This window comes from Aegilops tauschii, chromosome 2 (assembly GCF_002575655.3).
Source record: "Aegilops tauschii subsp. strangulata cultivar AL8/78 chromosome 2, Aet v6.0, whole genome shotgun sequence".
NCBI classification, from domain to species: Eukaryota; Viridiplantae; Streptophyta; class Magnoliopsida; order Poales; family Poaceae; genus Aegilops; species Aegilops tauschii.
In genome coordinates, this window is record NC_053036.3 from 589,725,214 (window position 1) to 589,747,094 (window position 21,881).

Below are 21,881 nucleotides of genomic sequence, written 5' to 3' on the forward strand. Positions count from 1 at the left end.
GTTATTTGGTTGCAGGGTTGTTTGAGAGAGATCATCTTCAACCTACGCCTCCCACGGATTGATAAACCTTAGGTCATCCACTTGAGGGAAATTTGCTACTGTCCTACAAACCTCTGCACTTGGAGGCCCAACAACGCCTACAAGAAGAAGGTTGTGTAGTAGACATCAGTGGTCAACAGGACCACCAGTTTCAAGAAAAATGGTAAAGGGAAGAAGGGGAACTTCAAGAAGAACGGCAAGCAAGTTGCTGCTCAAGTGAAGAAGCCCAAGTCTGGAGCTAAGCCTGAGACTGAGTGCTTCTACTGCAAAGAGACTGGTCACTGGAAGCAGAACTGCCCCAAGTATTTGGCGGATAAGAAGGATGGCAAGGTGAACAAAGGTATATGTGATATACATGTTATTGATGTGTACCTTACTAATGCTCGCAGTAGTGCCTGGGTATTTGATACTGGTTCTGTTGCTAATATTTGCAACTCGAAACAGGGACTACAGATTAAGTGAAGATTGGCTAAGGACGAGGTGACGATGCGCGTGGGAAATGGTTCCAAAGTTGATGTGATCGCCGTCGGCACGCTACCTCTACATATACCTTCGGGATTAGTTTTAGACCTGAATAATTGTTATTTGGTGCCAGCGTTAAGCATGAACATTATATCTAGATCTTGTTTGGTGCGAGATGGTTATTCATTTAAATCCGAGAATAATGGTTGTTTTATTTATATGAGTAATATCTTTTATGGTCATGCACCCTTGAAGAGTGGTCTATTTTGTTGAATCTCGATAGTAGTGACACACATATTCATAATATTGAAGCCAAAAGATGCAGAGTTGATAATGATAGTGCAACTTATTTGTGGCACTGCCGTTTGGGTCATATTGGTGTAAAGCGCATGAAGAAACTCCAAGCTGATGGACTTTCGGAATCACTTGATTATGAATCACTTGGTACTTGCGAACCATGCCTCATGGGCAAGATGACTAAAACTCCCTTCTCCGGAACAATGGAGCAAGCAACAGATTTATTGGAAATCATACATACTGATGTATGTGGTCCAATGAACATTGAGGCTTGCGGCAGGTATCGTTATTTTCTGACCTTCACAGATGATTTGAGCAGATATGGGTATATCTACTTGATGAAACATAAGTCCGAAACATTTGAAAGGTTCAAAGAATTTCAGAGTGAAGTGGAAAATCATCGTAACAAGAAAATAAAGTTTCTACGATCTGAACATGGAGGAGAATATTTGAGTTACGAGTTTGGTCTTAATTTGAAACAATGCGGAATAGTTTCGCAACTCACGCCACCCGGAACACCACAGAGTAATGGTGTGTCTGAACGTCGTAATCGTACTTTACTAGATATGGTGCGATCTATGATGTCTCTTACTGATTTACCGCTATCGTTTTGGGGTTATGCTTTAGAGACAGCTGCATTCACGTTAAATAGGGCACCATCTAAATCCGTTGAGATGACACCTTATGAACTGTGGTTTGGCAAGAAACCCAAGTTGTCGTTTCTTAAAGTTTGGGGCTGCGATGCTTATGTCAAAAAGCTTCAACCTAATAAGCTCGAACCCAAATTGGAGAAAGGTGTCTTCATAGGATACCCAAAGGAGACTGTTGGGTACACCTTCTATCACATATCCGAAGGCAAGACATTCGTTGCTAAGAATGGATCCTTTCTAGAGAAGGAGTTTCTCTCGAAAGAAGTGAGTGGGAGGAAAGTAGAACTTGATGAGGTAACTGTACCTGCTCCCTTATTGGAAAGTAGTTCATCACAGAAATCAGTTCCTGTGACTACTACACCAATCAGTGAGAAAGCTAATGATGATGATCATGTAACTTCAGATCAAGTTACTACTGAACCTCGTAGGTCAACCAGAGTAAGATCCGCACCAGACTGGTACGGTAATCCAGTTCTGGAGGTCATGTTACTTGACCCTGACGAACCTAAGAACTATGAGGAAGCGATGATGAGCCTAGATTTCGCGAAATGGCTTGAGGCCATGAAATCTGAGATGGGATCCATGTATGAGAACAAAGTGTGGACTTTGGTTGACTTGCCCGATGATCGGCAAGCCATCGAGAATAAATGGATTTTCAAGAAGAAGACTGACGCTGACGGTAATGTTACTGTCTACAAAGCTCGACTTGTTGCGAAAGGTTTTTGACAACTTCAAGGAGTTTACTATGATGAGACCTTCTCACCCGAAGCGATGCTTAAGTCCGGCCGAATCATATTAGCAATTGCTGCATTTTATGATTAGGAAATTTGGCAAATGGATGTAAAGACTGCATTCCTGAATGGATTTCTGGAAGATGAGTTGTATATGATGCAACCCGAAGGTTTTATCAAACCAAAGGATGCTAACAAAGTGTGCAAGCTCCAGCGATCCATTTATGGACTGGTGCAACCATCTCGGAGTTGGAATAAATGTTTTGATAGTGTGATCAAAGCATATGGTTTTATATAGACTTTTGGAGAAGCATGTATTTACAAGAAAGTGAGTGGGAGCTCTGTAGCATTTCTAATATGATATGTGGATGACATATTGTTCATTGGAAATGATATAGAATTTATGGATAGCATAAAAGGATACTTGAATAAGAGTTTTTCAATGAAAGACCTCGGTGAAGCTGCTTATATATTGGGCATCAAGATCTATAGAGATAGATCAAGACGCTTAATTGGACTTTCACAAAGCACATACCTTGATAAAGTTTTGAAGAAGTTCAAAATGGATCAAGCAAAGAAAGGGTTCTTGCCTGTTTACAAGGTGTGAAGTTGAGTCAGACTCAATGCCCGACCACTACAGAAGATAGAGAGAAAATGAAAGTCATTCCCTATGCTTCAGCCATAGGTTCTATCATGTATGCAATGCTGTGTACCAGACCTCATGTGTGTCTTGCTATTAGTTTAGCAGGGAGGTACCAAAGTAATCCAGGAGTGGATCACCGGACAACGGTCAAGAACATCCTGAAATACCTGAAAAGGACTAAGGATATGTTTCTCGTTTATGGAGGTGACAAAGAGCTCGTCGTAAATGGTTACGTTAACGCAAGCTTTGACACTGATCCGGATGACTCTAAGTCACAAACCGGATACGTATTTATATTGAACGATGGAGCTGTAAGTTGGTGCAGTTCTAAGCAAAGCGTCGTAGCGGGATCTACATGTGAAGCGGAGTACATAGCTGCTTCGGAAGCAGCAAATGAAGGAGTTCATATCCGATCTAGGTGTCATACCTAGTGCATTGGGTCCAATGAAAATCTTTTGTGACAGTACTGGTGCAATTGCCTTGGCAAAGGAATCCAGATTTCACAAGAGAATCAAGCACATCAAGAGACGCTTCAATTCCATCCGCGATCAAGTCAAGGAGGGAGACATGGAGATTTGCAAGATACATACACATCTGAATGTTGCAGACCCGTTGACTAAGCCTCTCTCACGAGCAAAACATGATCAGCACCAACACTCCATGGGTGTTAGAATCATTACTGTGTAATCTAGATTATTGACTCTAGTGCAAGTGGGAGACTGAAGGAAATATGCCCTAGAGGCAATAATAAAGTTGTTATTTATATTTCCTTATATCATGATAAATGTTTATTATCCATGCTAGAATTGTATTAACCGGAAACATAGTACATGTGTGAATACATAGACAAACAGAGTGTCACTACTATGCCTCTACTTGACTAGCTCGTTGAATCAAAGATGGTTAAGTTTCCTAGCCATAGACATGAGTTGTCATTTGATTAACGGGATCACATCATTAGAGAATGATGTGATTGACTTGACCCATCCGTTAGCTTAGCACGATGATCGTTTAGTTTGTTGCTATTGCTTTCTTCATGACTCATACATGTTCCTATGACTATGAGATTATGCAACGCCCGAATACCGGAGGAACACTTAGTGTGCTATCAAATGTCACAACGTAACTGGGTGATTATAAAGATGCTCTACAGGTGTCTCCGATGGTGTTTGTTGAGCTGGCATAGATCGAGATTAGGATTTGTCACTCCGATTGTCGGAGAGGTATCTCTGGGCCCTCTCGGCAATGCACATCACTATAAGCCTTGCAAGCAATGTGACTAATGAGTTAGTTACGGGATGATGCATTACGGAACGAGTAAAGAGACTTGACGGTAACGAGATTGAACTAGGTATTGAGATACCGACGATCGAATCTCGGGCAAGTAACATACCGATGACAAAGGGAACAACGTATGTTGTTATGCGGTTTGACCGATAAAGATCTTCGTAGAATATGTAGGAACCAATATGAGCATCCAGGTTCCGCTCTTGGTTATTGGCCAGAGATGAGTCTCGGTCATGTCTACATAGTTCTCGAACCCGTAGGGTCCGCACGTTTAACGTTCGATGACGATCAGTGTTATGAGTTTATGTGTTTTGATGTACCAAAGGTAGTTTGGAGTCCCGGATGTGATCACGGACATGACGAGGAGTCTCGAAATGGTCAAGACATAAAGATTGATATATTGGACGGATATGTTCGGACACCGGAAGTGTTCCAGAGAAGTTTCGGATAAAACCAGAGTGCCGGAGGGTTACCGGAACCCCCAGGGGAACTAATGGGCCTCGATGGGCCTTAGTGGAGAGAGACAGGGGCGGCCAGGGCAGGTCGCGTGCCCCCTCCCCCTTGAGTCCGAATTGGACTAGGAAGGGGGGCGGCGCCCCCCTTTTCCTTTCCCCTCTCCCTCTCCTTCCTCCCCCCTCTCTCCCTTTTGGTGGAAACCTACTAGGACTTGGAGTCCTAGTAGGATCCCCTCTTGAGGGCGCGCCAAGGAGGGCCGGCAGGCCTCCCCCTCCCTTCTTTATATACGTGGGGAGGAGGGCACGCTAGAGGACACAAGTTGATTGTTTAGCCATGTGCGGTGCCCCCCTCCACAGATTTCCACCTCGGTCATATCGTTGTAGTGCTTAGGCGAAGCCCTACGTCGGTAACTTCATCATCACCGTCATCACGTTGTCGTGCTGACGAAACTCTCCCTCGACCTCAGCTGGATCTAGAGTTCGTGGTACGTCACCGAGCTGAACGTGTGCAGATCGCGGAGGTGCCGTACTTTCGGTACTAGGGTCGGTTGGATCGTGAAGACGTACGACTACATCAACCGCGTTGTCATAACGCTTCTGCTTTCGGTCTACGAGGGGACGTGGACAACACTCTCCCCCCTCGTTGCTATGCATCACCTAGATGGATCTTGCGTGTGCGTAGGATTTTTTTTGAAATTACTGCGTTCCCCAACACAAAGATGCTTTTATCACTAAGTATTTTCCGCCCGCAAAAATTATTTCCCTTAGAACCCAGATCATGAATTTCAAGCAACTTGAACATGAGCATGTTGCACAATCTTGGGAAAGGATTAAAATGATGCTAAGGAATTGCCCAACTCATGGGTTAAATCTTTGGATGATCATACAAATTTTTTATGCGGGATTGAATTTTGTTTCTCGTAATCTTTTGGATTCCGCCGCGGGTGGTACTTTTATGGAAATTACTTTGGGTGAAGCCACCAAATTGCTTGATAATATCATGGCAAATTATTCACAATGGCATACCGAAAGAGCTCGCATTAGTAAAAAAGTTAATTCAGTTGAAGAAATTTCTTCTTTGAGTGAAAAAGTTGATGCTGTTATGAAATTGGTTGCTAGTAAAAGTGCTCCTATTGATTTTAATGATATGCCTTTGTCTACTTTGATTGAAAAAATAGTGATGCCATAGATGTGAATTTTATCTCTCGAATAGTTTCAACAACAATGCTTATAGAGGTAATTTTAATCCTAGGCCTTTTCCTAGTAATTCCTCTAATAATTATGGTAATTCCTATGGAAATCAGTCTTATAATAATAATAGGAACACCTCTGATCTTGAGAACAATATTAAAGAATTTATCAATACACAAAAAGTTTTCAACACTTCCATAGAAGAAAAGTTGAGTAAGATTGATGATTTGTCTAGAAGTGTTGATAGAATTGCTCATGATGTGGAAAATCTCAAGATGATTTTTTTTGCCTAAAGTGGATGAATCAATTAGAGCTCTTTATGTTTCTATGGATGAAAGTAAGAAAAGAAGCGCTATGCTTATAGCTAAAAGAGAATTTTTAGAAAAAGCGTTTTCTAGTGATTTCTTTCGCAAAAGTGATGAAGATCTTAAAATGATTGGTGTTTCTTCTATTGATTCCTTGTTTAGTAAAGTTAAGATTGATGAAAAAGGGACTGGAGAAGAGTCAACTTTAGGTAGAAGGCGTCCCAATATTTTGGAGGGTGAAAATCTTGTTGAGAGAATTGATAAAAGTGGGTTTGAAGAGGTCAAAACTTTAACTAGTGATGTGCCCACTCTTTTGGATTAAAAATACTTTAATTATGATAGTTGCTCTTTGATTGATTGTATTTATTTGTTGCAATCCATGATAAATTCACCCCATGCTTATGAACAAAATAAAGCTTTTACTAAACATATTGTTGATGCTATGATGAAAGCTTTTGAAGAAAAATTGGAATTAGAAGTGTCAATTCCTAGAAAATTGCATGATGAGTGGGAACCTACTATCAAAGTCAAGATTAAACATTACGAGTGTTTTGCTTTGTGTGACTTGGGTGCTAGTGTTTCTACAATTCCGAAATCTTTATGTGATGTGCTTGGCTTTACCGATCTTGAAGAATGTTCTTTAATTGCACTTGGCGTATTCTACTATTAAAAGGGCTATGAAAAGAATTAATGATGTTCTTATTCTTGCAAATAGGAATTATGTGCCCATAGATTTTATTGTTCTTGATATTGATTGCAATCCGTCTTGTCCAATTATTCTTGGTAGACAAGTTTTATGCACTATCGGTGTCGTGATTGATATGAAAGAAGGCAATATTAAGTTCCAATTTCCTTTCAAGAAGGGTATGGAACACTTTCCTAGAACAAAAATTAGGCCACCATATGAATCAATCATGAGGGAATCTTATGGATCTCGAACCAAAGATGACAAAACTTAGATCCTTGCTTTATGCCCAGCTAAGGGCGTAAAACTATAGCGCTTGTTGGGAGGCGACCCAATGAATAAAATTTATTTTTGCTTTTTGTTTTTTGTTCTTGAGTGTTTACACAATCATGTTACTGTTATGATTGTGTTTTTTGTGTTTTAGTTAGCCTTTGTGCCAAGTAGAACCAATAGGATCTTCTTGGGTGATAGTTGTTTGATCTTGCTGAAAAAAACAGAAACTTTGCACTCACGAAAACAATTATCATTTTTTATCAGAAAGAGCTTTTGCCCTGATTCTTTTTGCAGAAGATTAATATAAAAATTAGCCAGGTCGTCGTAGTTTTTCGGAATTTTCGGCGGTCCAGAAGTTTTCAAAATAGTCAGATTGCTATAGACTGTTCTATTTTGATAGATTCTGTTTTCTTTGTGTTGTGTGCTTATTTTGATGGCTCTATGGTTTTCTTTGATGAGTTTTTGCCATAGAAAAGTTGGAATACAGTATATATAATGCAAAAACAAAATATGAATTGGTTTGGTACAGTACTTATAGTAGTGATTTGCTTTCTTTTACTAACGGATCTCACGAAGGTTTTGTTGAGTTCTGTGTGATTGAAGTTTTCAAGTTTTGGGTTATCTTACGATGGATGAAGGAATAAAGGATAGAAGAGCCTAAGCTTGGGTATTCCCCGACATCCCAAGCTATTATCCAAAAATGAGCAACCAACTAAGCTTGGGGATGCCCCCGAGTGGCATCCCCTCTTTCTTCTAACGACCATCAGTATTTTACTCGAAGCTATATTTTTATTCGTCACATGATATGTGTTTTGCTTGGAGCGTCTTGTATGATATGAGTCTTTGCTTATTTTATTTTGTGTTTTAAGTCTTGATCCCTTGTTGGACACACCTATTTGAGAGAGCCAAAATTATGTCAAGACTTTTTAGAATTGTTCTCTATGCTTCACTTAAATTTTTATGAGCTATGGACTTGTTCTAGTGCTTCACTTATATCTTTTTGAGCACGGTGTGCTTTAGTATTTTTGAAGAAATGCTCTCTTGCTTCACTTAGATTTATTTGAGAGTTAGTAAAATTTTCAAGAAATTCTCTCTTGCTTCACTTAAATTATTTTGAGAGAAAGAAAGAAAAATTATGCTCATGATCTTCACTTATATTTGTTTGAGCTTATGAAAAGCAACACATGAAAATTAGTCCCAAAGTGATAGATATCCAAGAAGGATATAATAAAAACTTTCATGAAGATCATTGGACAAAATAAACTTGATTCTTAGTAATAGTTTTGAGATATGATGATGTGATATGTGAGTTATGTTGATGAGTAATTATGCTTTAGTAAGAATATTGGTGTTAAGGTTTGTGATTCCCTATGCAAGCACGAAAGTCAATAGTTATGCAATGAAATTATATCCTACTTGTGGTGCATTATTCGGTGTTAATTATGCTTAATGCTTGCTTGTGATATTATTCATTTCTTGGTTGGTCGCTTCTCAATCTTTTGCTAGCCTTCATTTTGCACTAACTATGATCTCTACTTGTGCATCCAAAATCCTTTAAACCAGTTTTGCCACATGAGTCCACTATATCTACCTATATGCGGTATGATTTTGCCGTCCTAAGCAAATTTGCATGTGGCATCTCTAATTTCCAAAATAAATTTCTCTTTTGTGTGTTTGTTTCGCTCGCGGAGCGGTGAGGGGTGGCTAATATTTTCCATGCTGGATGTGTTATTCTCACGATGAGTGTTTATTCACTCGTCATTCCACGAGAGTAAGGCAAAGGTTTTAGGGATGCCCAGTCCCGAAATGAAAAAAATGAATTTACTTTATGTTGTCAAATAATAAATTCCTTGGAAAGTGTTGGTATGGAGGGCAACCGTGGATACGGCTAGCCATGGAAAGTGAAAGTATGGTGGAAAAAGGAATAAACTTTATTTTCTGTTTGGGAACCGCCTATGATATATCTAGCATGGAAAGTGTTGGGAACTCTAAGTCGTTTTCGTTGGTGGGATGGATACACCTCCCAAAATGCTTTTATCTCTAAATTTTTCACTTTAAACTCTGGCACCTCTACAAATCCCCACTTCCCTCTGCGAAGGGCCTTTCTTTTACTTTATGCAATTTTTATTTTGAATTTGAGTCTCCATCTTCTCTTACAAAAGCACCAACTAGGAGGCAATATGATCGTACTTAAGTATTGGGTGTAGTTAATATGCGAGTGTGTTTCATGAATGGATCAATGGTTGAGCATGATGGACTAGGGATAACTTATTTTAGCGTTGATATTTTGAAAGACATGGTTGCTTGTTGATATGCTTGAGTATTTAAATTATCATGTCAAAACTAGACTATTGCTTTGAATCACATAAAAGTCCAAATGTCCATGCTATAAAGAAAAGGATATGATATGACATGTTAGGCAGCATTCCACATAAAAAATTCTGTTTTAATCACTTACCTACTCGAGGACGAGTAGGACTGTAGGAGTTAAGCTTGGGGATGCTGATACGTCTCCAACGTATCTATAATTTTTGATTGTTCCATGCTGTTATATTATCAATCTTGGATGTTTTATAGTCATTTTATATCATTTTTGGTACTAAACTATTGACATAGTGCCAAGTGTTGTTTTCTGCATGTTTTTTACATCGCAGGAAATCAATATCAGACGGAGTCCAAATGCAACGAAACTTCGCGGATATTTTTTTGGACCAGAAGGAACATAATGGGACCTGGCTGCGCCTGGGGGGGTACCCCGAGGGGGCACAACCCACCAGGGTGCGCCAGGAGGCCCATGCGCGCCCAGGTGGGTTGTGCCCACCTCGGGTGCCCCCGGACCGCCTCTTTGCTCTATAAATACCCCAATATTCCCAAAACCCTAGGGGAGTCGACAAAATATTCATCCAGCCACCGCAGAGTCCAGAACCACCAGATCCAATCTAGACACCATCTCGGATGGGGTTCACCACCTCCATTGGTGCCTCTCCGATGATGTGTGAGTAGTTCTTTGTAGACCTTCGGGTCCGTAGTTAGTAGCTAGATGGCTTCATCTCTCTCGCTCTCTGAATTCTCAATACAGTGGTCTCTTGGATATCCATATGATGTAACTCTCTTGCGGTGTGTTTGTTGGGATCGATGAACTTTGAGTTTATGAACAGATCTATCTTTTTATATCCATGAAAGTATTTGAGTTTCTTTGATCTCTTTTATGCATGATCTCTTATAACCTCGTATTTCTTCTCCGATATTTGGGTTTTGTTTGGCCAACTTGATCTATTTATCTTGCAATGGGAAGAGGTGCTTTGTAGTGGGTTCGATCTTACGGTGCTTGATCCCAGTGACAGAAAGGGAACCGACACGTATGTATCGTTGCTACTAAGGATAAAACGATGGGGTCTATCTCTACATAGATAGATCTTGTCTACATCATGTCATCGTTCTTATTGCATTACTCCATTTTTCCATGAACTTAATACACTAGATGCATGCTGGATAGCGGTCGATGTGTGGAGTAATAGTAGTAGATGCAGGCAGGAGTCGGTCTACTAATCTTGGACGTGATGCCTATATAATGATCATTGCCTGGATATCGTCATGAGTATTTGAAGTTCTATCAACTGCCCAACAGTAATTTGTTCACCCACCGTTTGCTATTTCTCGAGAGAAGCCATTAGTGAAACCTACAGCCCCCGGATCTCTTTCTCATATATTTGCCTTTGCGATCTACTTTTTCCTTGCTTTTATTTTCAGATCTATCAATCCAAAAATACCTTGCTGCGTTTTATTTCTATTTATTTTATTTGGCTTTCGATCTATCAATCTACTACAATTTATCTCACGTCCGTTTGCCTATCTTGAGGCGCCGTACCCCGGAAGGGATTGACAACCCCTTTAACACGTAGGGTTGTGAGGATTTGTTATCTGTGTGCAGGGGCTGTTTACGTTGTGTTGCTTGGTTCTCCTACTGGTCCGATAACCTTGGTTTCATATATGAGGGAAATACCTACCGCCGCTGTGCTGCATCAGCCCTTCCTCTTTGGGGAAAAACCGACGTAGCTTCAAGCGAGATCACAACTTCATTTCAATACATATGTCTTCACTAACTTCACATATACCACATATCAAAAAATTTCACATGTTTCCTTAACATTTTATTTGAAGAAAAAAACACAATTCACAATCCATAGAATATTGAAACATGCTTTCACACACAAATATGATTATAGAATATTGAAATAAAGGTTCATGCTGGACTAAATCTGAAAATTTTCTGATTATTGAAGCGAAGTCCAACCATTCTGCCACAAATTTCTGATACCATATACATGAAAAACTACTAAACTAAAAAAAATACAAGCAAAATTCCAATAAATTTTGCACATGCATATGCAAATTATGTGAAATAATTCGAAAAGTACAAATAAATCCCACTAAAGTTCTTGGCATGAAACTTAAAAAATCACCATGAGTGTCCGACACAAATATTGCAATAAAAAAACAATCCAGAGAGAGTTTAGCATAGGTGGGTTTTTATCGTCACCAGAGTGGTACCGACGGCTGTTGCGTGCAGGTGGCGACACTCCCAGTGGTGGATCAGATAGGTTGCAACGATGGGGTTCCTGGTTTGCCATGGATCAGACATTGGTCCGTGTGGGAGCTAGGGTGTCTGTCTAATTTTTTTCGATAAAAGGGGCCATGTCGTGGTATTCTCACGGGGGGTGCGAGACGACAGATGCCACAGGGTGGCTTAGTGTGAGGGCAGGACTGCTGCCAGAATATCCGGGGATGGGTATGCGAGTATCACGTGGTAGTTTACCCAGGTTCGGGGCTCTCCGGAGAGATAATACCCCTACTTCTGCATGTCTGGATATATATGTGGGGTGTACATCGGGCAGTATAAAGTGCTCCTGGAGCTGTATCTAAGGTCAGTGCCGTGGGCAGCTGCATCGTATATGTGTGTATGGCATGGGAGCCAGGGTGCCTTGTGGCTAGATGGATGGATGGATGTGTTCTTGTGGCTGACTAGCTAGCTTGCTAGTGGCTCAATGTGTGTGTGCGTGAGTCCATCCCCTGATGGATGGATGGAGCTAGCTTATATAGGTGAGGGTAGCTTAGGATGTAAGCTAGGTAGTGGGCATGGGCAAGGCATGGTGGGTGTCATCCTTGTCCCCTGGGTCACTTCATAAATAGTGCCCAGGGACAAGGAACACTATACATGATGGCTGGGGTGATGCGTGCACAGTGCCAGGTACGGTCGTCTCGTCGGGGCCGCGTCGGGCTTCAGTTGACTTCTGGCAGCCGGCTGATTTTGTTAAAAGCCATTTAACTTTGTCAAGCTCCTCCGACAGAGTAACCTGACTACACATATCGAGTAATTCTTCCACATCATAAGAGTTTCTCCATAAAGACATCTCCTGAATCTAATACAATCAAAATCCTAGTTAAAGACTTTAGCAACAGTAACATGTTGACAGAAAGTTAAATTATACAAGCGAGGGAAAAGTTGACAAAGTGGCTTTCTCCCCAGCCATGTGTCCTCCCAAAATCTCGTCTTACAACCATTACCTACCACCCTATGACAGCAAGAATAGAAGATATCCTTTATACTCAACAATCCATTCCAAAAGTGGGAATTACCCGAAGATGATTCACATTGAGCCAAAGATCTCCTCCTCAAATATTTGGCTCTAATCATCTCCTGCCAATCCCCTTCCTCATTCTCTAATCTCCATAACCACTTACATAAAAGGCTGATGTTTTTAATTTCCAAATTAGTAATTCCCAAACCTCCCTGATCTCTAGGTTGGCAGACGTCCAACCACTTGACTAAATGATACTTTCTCACTCCATCCCTCTCTTGCCAAACCATACGAGCACGGACAAAGTCCATTCTCTTACCTACACCTTTAGGTAGTTTAAAAAAAGAAATTAAATGACTAGGAATATTACTCATACAAGTCTCAGCGAGAGTAATCCTATCGCCCATTGAAAGCAAGCCCCCTTGCCAGGTAGCTGCTTTCTTCTCAATTTTCTCTTCAGCTGGTTTCCAATGCGCATTACGTAATTTTTAAAATGTAAGGGAAGACCTAAATAAGTAAAGGGAAAGTCCCCCACCGCACAAGTGAAAATTTGAGCATATTCTTCTTGTTTCAACAAAGCATCACCAAAGCAATGGATTTCACTTTTTTAAAAGTTGATTTTCAAACCCGTCAAGTGCTCAAACACGCATAGAATGACTTTAAGGTTTCTAGCCCCTTCTAAGTCATCTTCAAAGCAGAAAATTGTATCATCCGCATATTGTAAAATGGTAAGACCACCCTCATACAATCTAGGCAAAACACCCTTAATAAACACTTGTTCTTGTGCCCTTTGAACCAGGGTAGTAAGAACATCAACAGCAAGATTAAACAATAGGGGGGAGAACTCCTTTCCTAGTAACAAAATAAGGGCCAATCAAGTCATTTAACGTTATAGCTACTTTACCATTATGAATAACCGCTTTCGTCCAATGAACAAATTTATCAGGAAACCCCTTCATTTTCAGCGTACAAAGCATAAAGTCCCAATTAATTTTGTCATAAGCTTTCTCGAAGTCAACCTTAAAAATAACAGCAGAGCATTTAGACTTATGTAGTGAGTGAAGTGTCTCATGTAGAACAACGACATTATCTAAAATATACCGCCCTTTGATAAACGCAGATTGTACCTTAGAAACCGTCTTGTGAGCCGTAGCCATAGCTCTATTGTTCAAGACTTTGGTAAATATTTTAAACGGGACATTGAGCATGCATATAGGTCTATACATTTGAATCCTATCCGCCCCTTGACCCTTAGCTAACAATGTAACCACCCCATAGTTTAGCCTAGAGATATCAATCACATCATCATAGAAGTCCTGAAAGAGACTCAGCAGATCATTACAAATGAGGTGCCAAAAGGTTTGGAAGAATTCAATAGGCATACCATAGGGACCGGCAGCTCTATTATGCCTCATAGAAAAAACTGCCATTTTTATCCCATCCAATGTAAATTTACCAACCAACTTACTTTTGTCCTCATCGGAAAGCATATCTTCTAGAGGAATGTTTAAGGAGACCGGGAGTAATTCAACAGGCCCAAAGAGCTTTTTATAAAAATTGGTCGCATATTTAAGGAGCTGCTCATCCCCTTGGACGATCCCCTCATCCTGGATGAATCTAATATTTTTACATCTACGCTTCCTACCGCTAGCTTTAATCATGAAGTACTTTGTGTTACCATCACCCTCCTTAATATCTTTCTCTTTAGACCTCTGGTACCACTTAATCTCCTCTTCCCTAAGGATCTTATTCAAATCATTTTGCAACTGATTTCTCAAAACATAGTCAGCTTCTGAAACTCCAGAGAGCTCACTTTTCTTATCCAAAAAGTCAAGCTTATTAGCAATAACATCTCTCTCTCTCTCCTATATTTACCCTCTACATTAAGATTCCACCCTTTGAGGGTTCTTCTAACTTTCGCATGAAGTCCTGCCACCAATCAAGACTACTCCCTCTACGCACAGTGGAACTCCAGACTTTATTAACAATAACAGGAAGCTCGGCTCTAGACAACCAACATATCTCAAATTTAAAAGGCTTGTGACTACTAATAGATTTAATCCCTGTATGTAATAGAAGCGCTGCATGGCCAGAAACCCCTCTCACCAAGGTTCTGACAGTAACTAAAGGAAATTGCTGCTCCCAGAGGGAGCTAACTAAACTTCTATCCAACTTAGCAAAAAGCGGATCCTCTTGATTATTCGACCAAATATAGCTCCTCCCAGACAAATCTAATTCTTTTAATCCCCAATGCTCAATAACAGAATTAAAATAAAACGACCATTTAGGAAGTTTTTTTAATTTTGTTTCTCTTGTTAATTCTCCTACTTAAGTTAAAATCACCCCCAAGAACACAAGGCAATTTATTGTACCCCAAAGCTTGAACTAGATCCACCAGGAACTCTGCCTTATTCCTCACATGAGCAGCTCCATAGACATTGATCAGATTCCACTTGAATCCTGATCTTTTATCCATAATAACCATCCTGGTCATGTATCTTCCTGCAATACAGACGTCTACCTCAAACAGATCTTCCCGAACCCCCATAAGCAGCCCCCCCGAAGCACCTTAAGAGGGCTGCCACAACCAAATATAAGTAAATCTACCACTCACTCCAGCCAACCAAGCCTCATCAAAGTCCTTCTTTTTTGTTTCTTGCACACAAACAAACTCTAAACTATGCTCCGAGATAGATTCCCTCAGAAATCTTCTCTTTTCAGGTTCACCCAGCCCTCTTGCATTCCAAAATAGGCCCGCCATAAAAGGTCAAATTATGTAACATTTGTTGCATTACATCTAACCTTAGGCTTAACACTGAATCCCCCAGTGTAAGTCTGTCTATTCCTTGATTTATATAACGAAGATAGCATCACTAATTTATCTCTAAGTTCCTCATCCTCCTCAGCCCCAGAATCTGAGTCGGATAATAGATTTCTTACCATCTAGATCAAAACTCTCTAGTTTTGATTCTAAATCCACAATTCTAGCTTTTTCCTTCCTCTTATTAGCGAAAAATAAGTCACTTCTAGTTTTCTCTAAACTCTTGATCATAGAAATAGTACAGTCTATTTCCTCAGGAGTTTTCCCTAGACTAACACCAATACATCGCGTGATATGTGAAATGAAACTAGGCATTGTATTTAAAACAGTAGGAGTATTGGTACCTGGTGCCATTTCCAGATTCTTCTTCTTTGCCATCTCAGTAGCCTTGTCCATAGTCTGTCCCTCATCTTTATTCTTATGCCTATCACTCCTTCTCCTAGCAGCCTCATCAAGCGCCGCCTTGTCTTTTGCTTTCTGAACTCTGGCTTCAGCCTCCCTTACTTTCTGCTTTTTGACTGCATCGGCATCACTGAGGTCTTGCAAGGGGTATTGTAAACAAACATCAACTTTGTTAGGGAAGGGAGCTTGCTTCTGATTCACTTCTCATCAATGCCAGTATCATTGCCAGTCGATCATTTTCGGATCTCATGGGAAAGAGAGAAAGGGGTGAGAGAAAGGATGACGAATATTGAGGTGAAGTTGTGGGCGGTATGAGATGCAGAGATATTTAGTTGGTTATGGGTCCCGCGGCCGTATTGGGTTTGGTATCCGCTATGACATGAATAAGTGAATCCTACATGGCTTTACTTACCAATGTTGATGAAAGGGTGGATGCTGGGTTTCTCACCGTTATGCAACCTCGCCATTAGAAACCACTTTGCGTTGCACCTACCCTTCCGCTCCTGCGTCGTTAGCTATAACAAAGACAATGATAGATTTGCACCTACAAGCTCTTTCTTCTACTACCTCCGACCGTTCCCTTGGTCAGTGTGTTGCAGGGCGGCGTGAGCTTCGATCATGTCAATGTGCGAAGCTCCTGGTCGACTCTCAGTGGTGGCGATCCTCAAGGCGGAGGACGATACTCGGAAGTGAAAGGCCTTATAGTTGTTAATAGATTGATCACCTGCAACATGTTATGGATTAACCACACGGTCCATGGCTTCTTCATTTTTTCTTGGATGGGCAGGGATGGAGATCTGGACATCTTCATTCTTGTGCTTCCTTTTGGTATTAGTAAGACGCGTTAGATAATGATGATATATCAATCGATCATAAGAATGGTGATTTATCAGGGAACATAAAAATGACACCAAATTCTGAAGTGATTTTTTTTCCAAGTTTGCGATATCAAATTGTGCGTATGTATTTATTTTGTATGCAAAGCTACATTTCCGTTGTGTCTGAATTTTATGAAGGAAAACCCTGCTGCTTGTTTTCTGATGCTATGCTCATTTTTCAACCGACCAAATGATTAAAACAGGGAACACAACTGCATGAACAAGCAATTTGGAACACATCTCCAGTGCTCTACACGCCGAAGCTCTGGCCATGTTGCATCTATAAATGCTGCTGCAATAATGGGATGCAGTCAAGTCATCTTGAAGACAGACGCGCTGAAGCAGGTGATTTCAACTGAAGATTACTTACAATTTAGCTGATCTAGGATCTCTGTTTAAGGAAATACAGTGCCAGTTAAGAGTAGCTTTTGATGTCGTTAAATCAGGCATTTGTCCAAGATCATGTAATGTTGCTTGCGCACACTTTAGCTGCGTATGGAGCTGGTTTAGAGAATGGCAATTCTGAAATCTGGGTTGGCCATTTTCCAGACTTTGTAGTGCTGACACTGTTTAATACTACTACGGAGTATATAACTTAAAAAAAAAAAACAGGGGACGCAGCTGCGGGGTTCCAGCTCCAACCGTCTCATCTAGTTCCACTTCCACCATTGCAGGCACTCCAAGCGCACCCTCCCTTGCTCCCGCTCCCGCTTCCGCCATCCATTCCCATCGGTGGTCTCCTCGGGCCGTGGCACCGGGCCAGCCTAGCCTTACGGCGGGCTCCTCCTTCGCGCCCAAAGCCCTCCGATCTCTCGACCGTGTCGCCGCGTCCGCCCTCCCGCTTCCGATCGACGTTCTCCGCCGTGAGCATCGCCACCACTTCGCTGAGTTCCTCTACACGACCCCTCCGCCTTCCTTCCGCGGCTGCGCGTACGCGCCGACGTGACGCGGCCTGCCTCTGCTTGTCTGTTTCTGGGCCGGCGGGTGCCTGCTACATGTTCGACCAAATGGTTCAGCGCCCGTTTCTCCTTTCTCTTACTACTAGTTTTACAACTTCCAGAAAATCGTGATCCTACGCTATGCCTTATGGCAGTTCCATTTGAACCCGCCACTGCCATCACCGCGAACCGGGACTTTGGAAATTCGACTGGTCTTGATCATTCTGTACCAAGTCTGCATGCATTTGACCTATCGCCGGGCTAGCTTCCTCACTCAAAGAAAGGTACTTCATCATTTGACCTGCGACCTTATTAACGACGCATCTAATACTGAAGTTTTGAGAATGTTAGTTTCCAAACCATTTTTATGAATGCTTAGTCCCCATGGCACGTTTGTTTGTGCCAGCCCTATTTTCCAAGTGAGAATGCTGCAGCCTTCAGACTGCAGGGGCCATTGAAGGGTTTGCCACTTCTTTTATCATTGGTCTCAATTTTTTCTAAACATAATGGGTCACATTGCATTCATGTGGGTTAGGGACAAAGGAAGTAAAATGGTTAATTCTGTTATGTGCCTGATTCTAAAGAAAGAAGACTTAAATATCTTTATATTCTAGTGTATTTCTGACCATTTGGCGCACAAATTCAGACCTGATACAACACCAGTTTTCCATATGCTACAGGCTTGCTCTTACGTATTTCAGGAAAAAGCTAACGATTTGTAATCCATTTAATTTGCCTTGGATGATGAGTGATTGTTGATTTGCAGTGCGAATCTTGTGCTGTTCTGTCATACAATTACCTTATCCACTCGGTTTCTTTTGGTTTGCAGGGTCATGGTTCATCTTTACTTCGAGATCTAACTCTCGATAGCAATAAATTCTACAAATATGACCAGCTTCAATCTGCTTCGAAATTATGGTACTTATCTATCGTTCTGGGATAATTATCTACTATTTTATTGTGCTGGCCTATTTTCATGAGCATTCCTTTCTATGCCTGAAACCACTTTTCAGTCTTGACATGGGATACTGAGTATTCATGCCCTCCTACACCTTCCTACATGGTGTAGGTGAAAGCACTGCATTGCTGGGGGATTTATCCTGATATCAGTAGTAATAACTCAGCACTGCATTGCTGGGGATTCATCCTGATATCAGTAGTAATAACTCAATATGTCAGCTAATTTTGCATGCTGTATTCATCGGATCCTGTTCACATGCCTAATAATTGAGTAGCTTGTGTTTCTCACAGAGCATTAAACGGTATTGCATCTCAAATTCTCAATATAGTGGAACTTTTCAAGCAGCTTAATCTTGAGGCTGTTCTGTTCTTTGTGCATGGAACTTCTTAATGAACTGTAGGTAATGTGTTGTCTGCCTAATAAGTAGTCTATTCTTCCAACTCAGCTTTACATAGACCTTTGTTATGACCATTGCAACTCATGTCGAACTACTGTTGCTTGGCAAATAAAAATGTTTATAACCTTTTCTGATGCAATCTATCAGCGTGTCATGTTAGAATTTTCTGCCTTCCAACTAAGGAGTTAGGACCATGCTGTATTGCTGTGTGCTTATCAGGTCGTATACGTTCAACTACAGCGCCAATTAGTTGGATTCCCATGTTACTAAAAAAAGGAAACTAAATTTAACATAGACATATTCAAGCGTGTAACTAAAGCAAATAACACTAATTTCTCCATTTAATTTAGTTTTTACAAGTGCAATGACAACTTTTGCTGCCTTCAATTTACTGTTCCTCTGGTATATGGCGGGTATTATCTCCAGGATCTTAGCAGCCATGCCATCTGATGCTTTAATTGGGAACTTTCAACCGGTGAGGTAACCGAGAATTCCTCCAAAGTCTTACCACTGTTAAGCAGAAAATTTGCAAGTATTCTTTCGAGTTGCCGTCCTTTATAATTTACAATGTTGATTCTGCTAAGTTTATGGCCCAAGCATCTGATGTACAACTGCCACAAACTATCGGTCACATGGCTACTACAGTCGACCTCATCGCCACTGTCATCTTCAGTCTCGGTACCCGATTTGCCATGGGACATACAACAGTACACTTCCTTCTTTTGAGGCCGTCCCAGAGGAGACGGTGACAATACTTCCAGGTTCTTGGTTTCACGAAGCAAGACGGTGATAGACCGGACAGCATGGCCCTCCCGCAGGCAGCCTTTGAGGCCCAACTGCCTAGGAGGTAGCCCCCGAACAGCATCTGCGAGCAAGCTGCTGTGGTAAGCCATTGATGGGTGCAAGGAAAGGTGGAGATACGCCAGCTCGGTGCACTGGTTGATGAGTCCTGTGACCGGAGCAACCTCAGTCGATTTCCTTTTGGAAAGGTCTTCACAGATTTCAATCTTCAGCGCCATGACTCCTTTTTAGTTTGCAACATCGAAGAGCGACTCATGGGGAATGCTGCCTTTGTAGTGCAGAGACCGCAAGCGCGAGCTGTGCAGCTTGATGAGGCTGGCATGGTGGCAACAGATCATGGCGAACCTCCACACACTACAAAAAAAAGACACATCCGTGACATTTTGGGCCGAACGAAATTTTTTCTGTGATACATATGACACTTTTATAACGATAATTGTGACAAAATCCGGTATCATCATAGATGTGGTGGGCTCCTACTTCTATGACAAAAAATCATGACAGAAAATGGGCTTTTCGTCCTGGGCGGGCCGGAGACGCAGCTGCATGACATTCTTTGGGCCGTCCATGACGGAAAAAACCGTGGTAGAAGCGAGGGCGAGGAAAATTTCGAGGAGTTCCCGGTTACAGTGGGAGGTCGGGGGCCGAGCGATGCGCGTTTCTCTCGTACACGTACGCGCGTGTGTACGAGGCGTTGGCTCTAACTAACCCGAGCGAGGCGTTGGGCTCTAACTGAACCCGAGCGATTGCACTGCAGGCTACGCGTTACTGAACCCGAGCGATCGATCGATGGCTGTTAACTGAACCCGATCGAGCGATTCCTTCGCTATTGCTGCTAACTGAAGCCGATCAATTGGATGAACAGTGAGCGTTGCGGGGAGGGGGGGTTGGATGAACATTGAGCGGTGGTGTTGCCTCTGGATGAACAGGACCCCGTGGTGTGGAGGACTGGATGAACAGTAGACGGTGGAGGGGTGCCCGTGGAGGGGTGGTTGAACAGGACCCCGTGGTGTGGAGGGCTGGATGAACAGTAGACGGTGGAGGGGTGCCCGTGGAGGGGTGGTTGAACAGTAGCCGGTGGAGTAGCGCGCGGTGGAGGCTGGATGAACAGGAGCCCGTGGAGGCTGGAGGAGGTCGACGGTGGAGATGAACAGTATCCCGTGGAGTCCCGTTTTGCGGTACGGCACACCCCTCCCGATGAACAGGACCCCCGTTTCGACTGTAGGAGGCCCGTTCCGTCCGTTTTACGGTACGCCACACCCCTCCCGATCAACAGGACCCCCGTTTCGACCGTAGGAGGTCCGTTTCGTCCGTTTTGCGGTACGCCACACCCCTCCCGATCAACAGGACCCCCGTTTCGACCGTAGGAGGTCCGTTTCCTCTGCTTTGCGGTACGCCACACCCCTCCCGATCAACAGGACCCCCGTTTCGACCGTAGGAGGTCCGTTTCCTCCGTTTTGCGGTACACCACACTCCTCCCGATCAACAGGACCCTCGTTTCGACCGTAGGAGGTCCGTTTCCTCCGTTTTGCGGTACGCCACACCCCTCCCCATGAACACAACGCATTCCGTTGCCTCCCCATGAACACGACGCATTCCGTTGCCTCCCCATGAACACGACGACGACGCTGTTTCTCCGTTCCGACCTAGCCATGTACACGAGCCCTCGCTGTACGTATGCGCGAGTAGGCGTTCGAGACCCTGCCCGTATGTACGTACGTGGCCGTATTTTCTTTCTTGCACCCTGGCCGTTGTACGTACGTGTACATGCTACGTGCGCGCCTCTACTACGACACGTACGCGCCTCTACTACGACACGTGCGCGCCTCTACATCGACCAGTATATATGTACGTACACATTCGCGACCAGAATGACAACGCTACGTACGCTTCGACCAGGTGGGTCCCGACTGTCAGGCACTTCCTTGCCTGCGAAGATGTAGCTGGTGGGTCCCAGCAGTCAGGGGGACGAATCGTTTGTTTTTTTTGCCCGGACGCACTTCCTTGCATGCGAAGATGTAGCTGGTGGGTCCCAGCAGTCAGGGGGCGAATCGTTTTTCTTTTTGCCCGGACGCACTTCCTTGCG

The 21,881-nt window shown here is 42.5% G+C and overlaps 1 long non-coding RNA gene across 1 annotated transcript; it reads left to right on the top strand.

The window, feature by feature from the left end:
- Positions 1-17,339: 17,339 nt before the first annotated feature.
- On the top strand, positions 17,340-20,265 carry LOC141041796 (uncharacterized). The gene is made up of 3 exons (XR_012203386.1): positions 17,340-17,708; positions 17,792-17,920; positions 18,466-20,265. It is a non-coding gene; the product is annotated as an uncharacterized lncRNA (long non-coding RNA).
- The last annotated feature ends 1,616 nt before the right edge of the window (positions 20,266-21,881 follow it).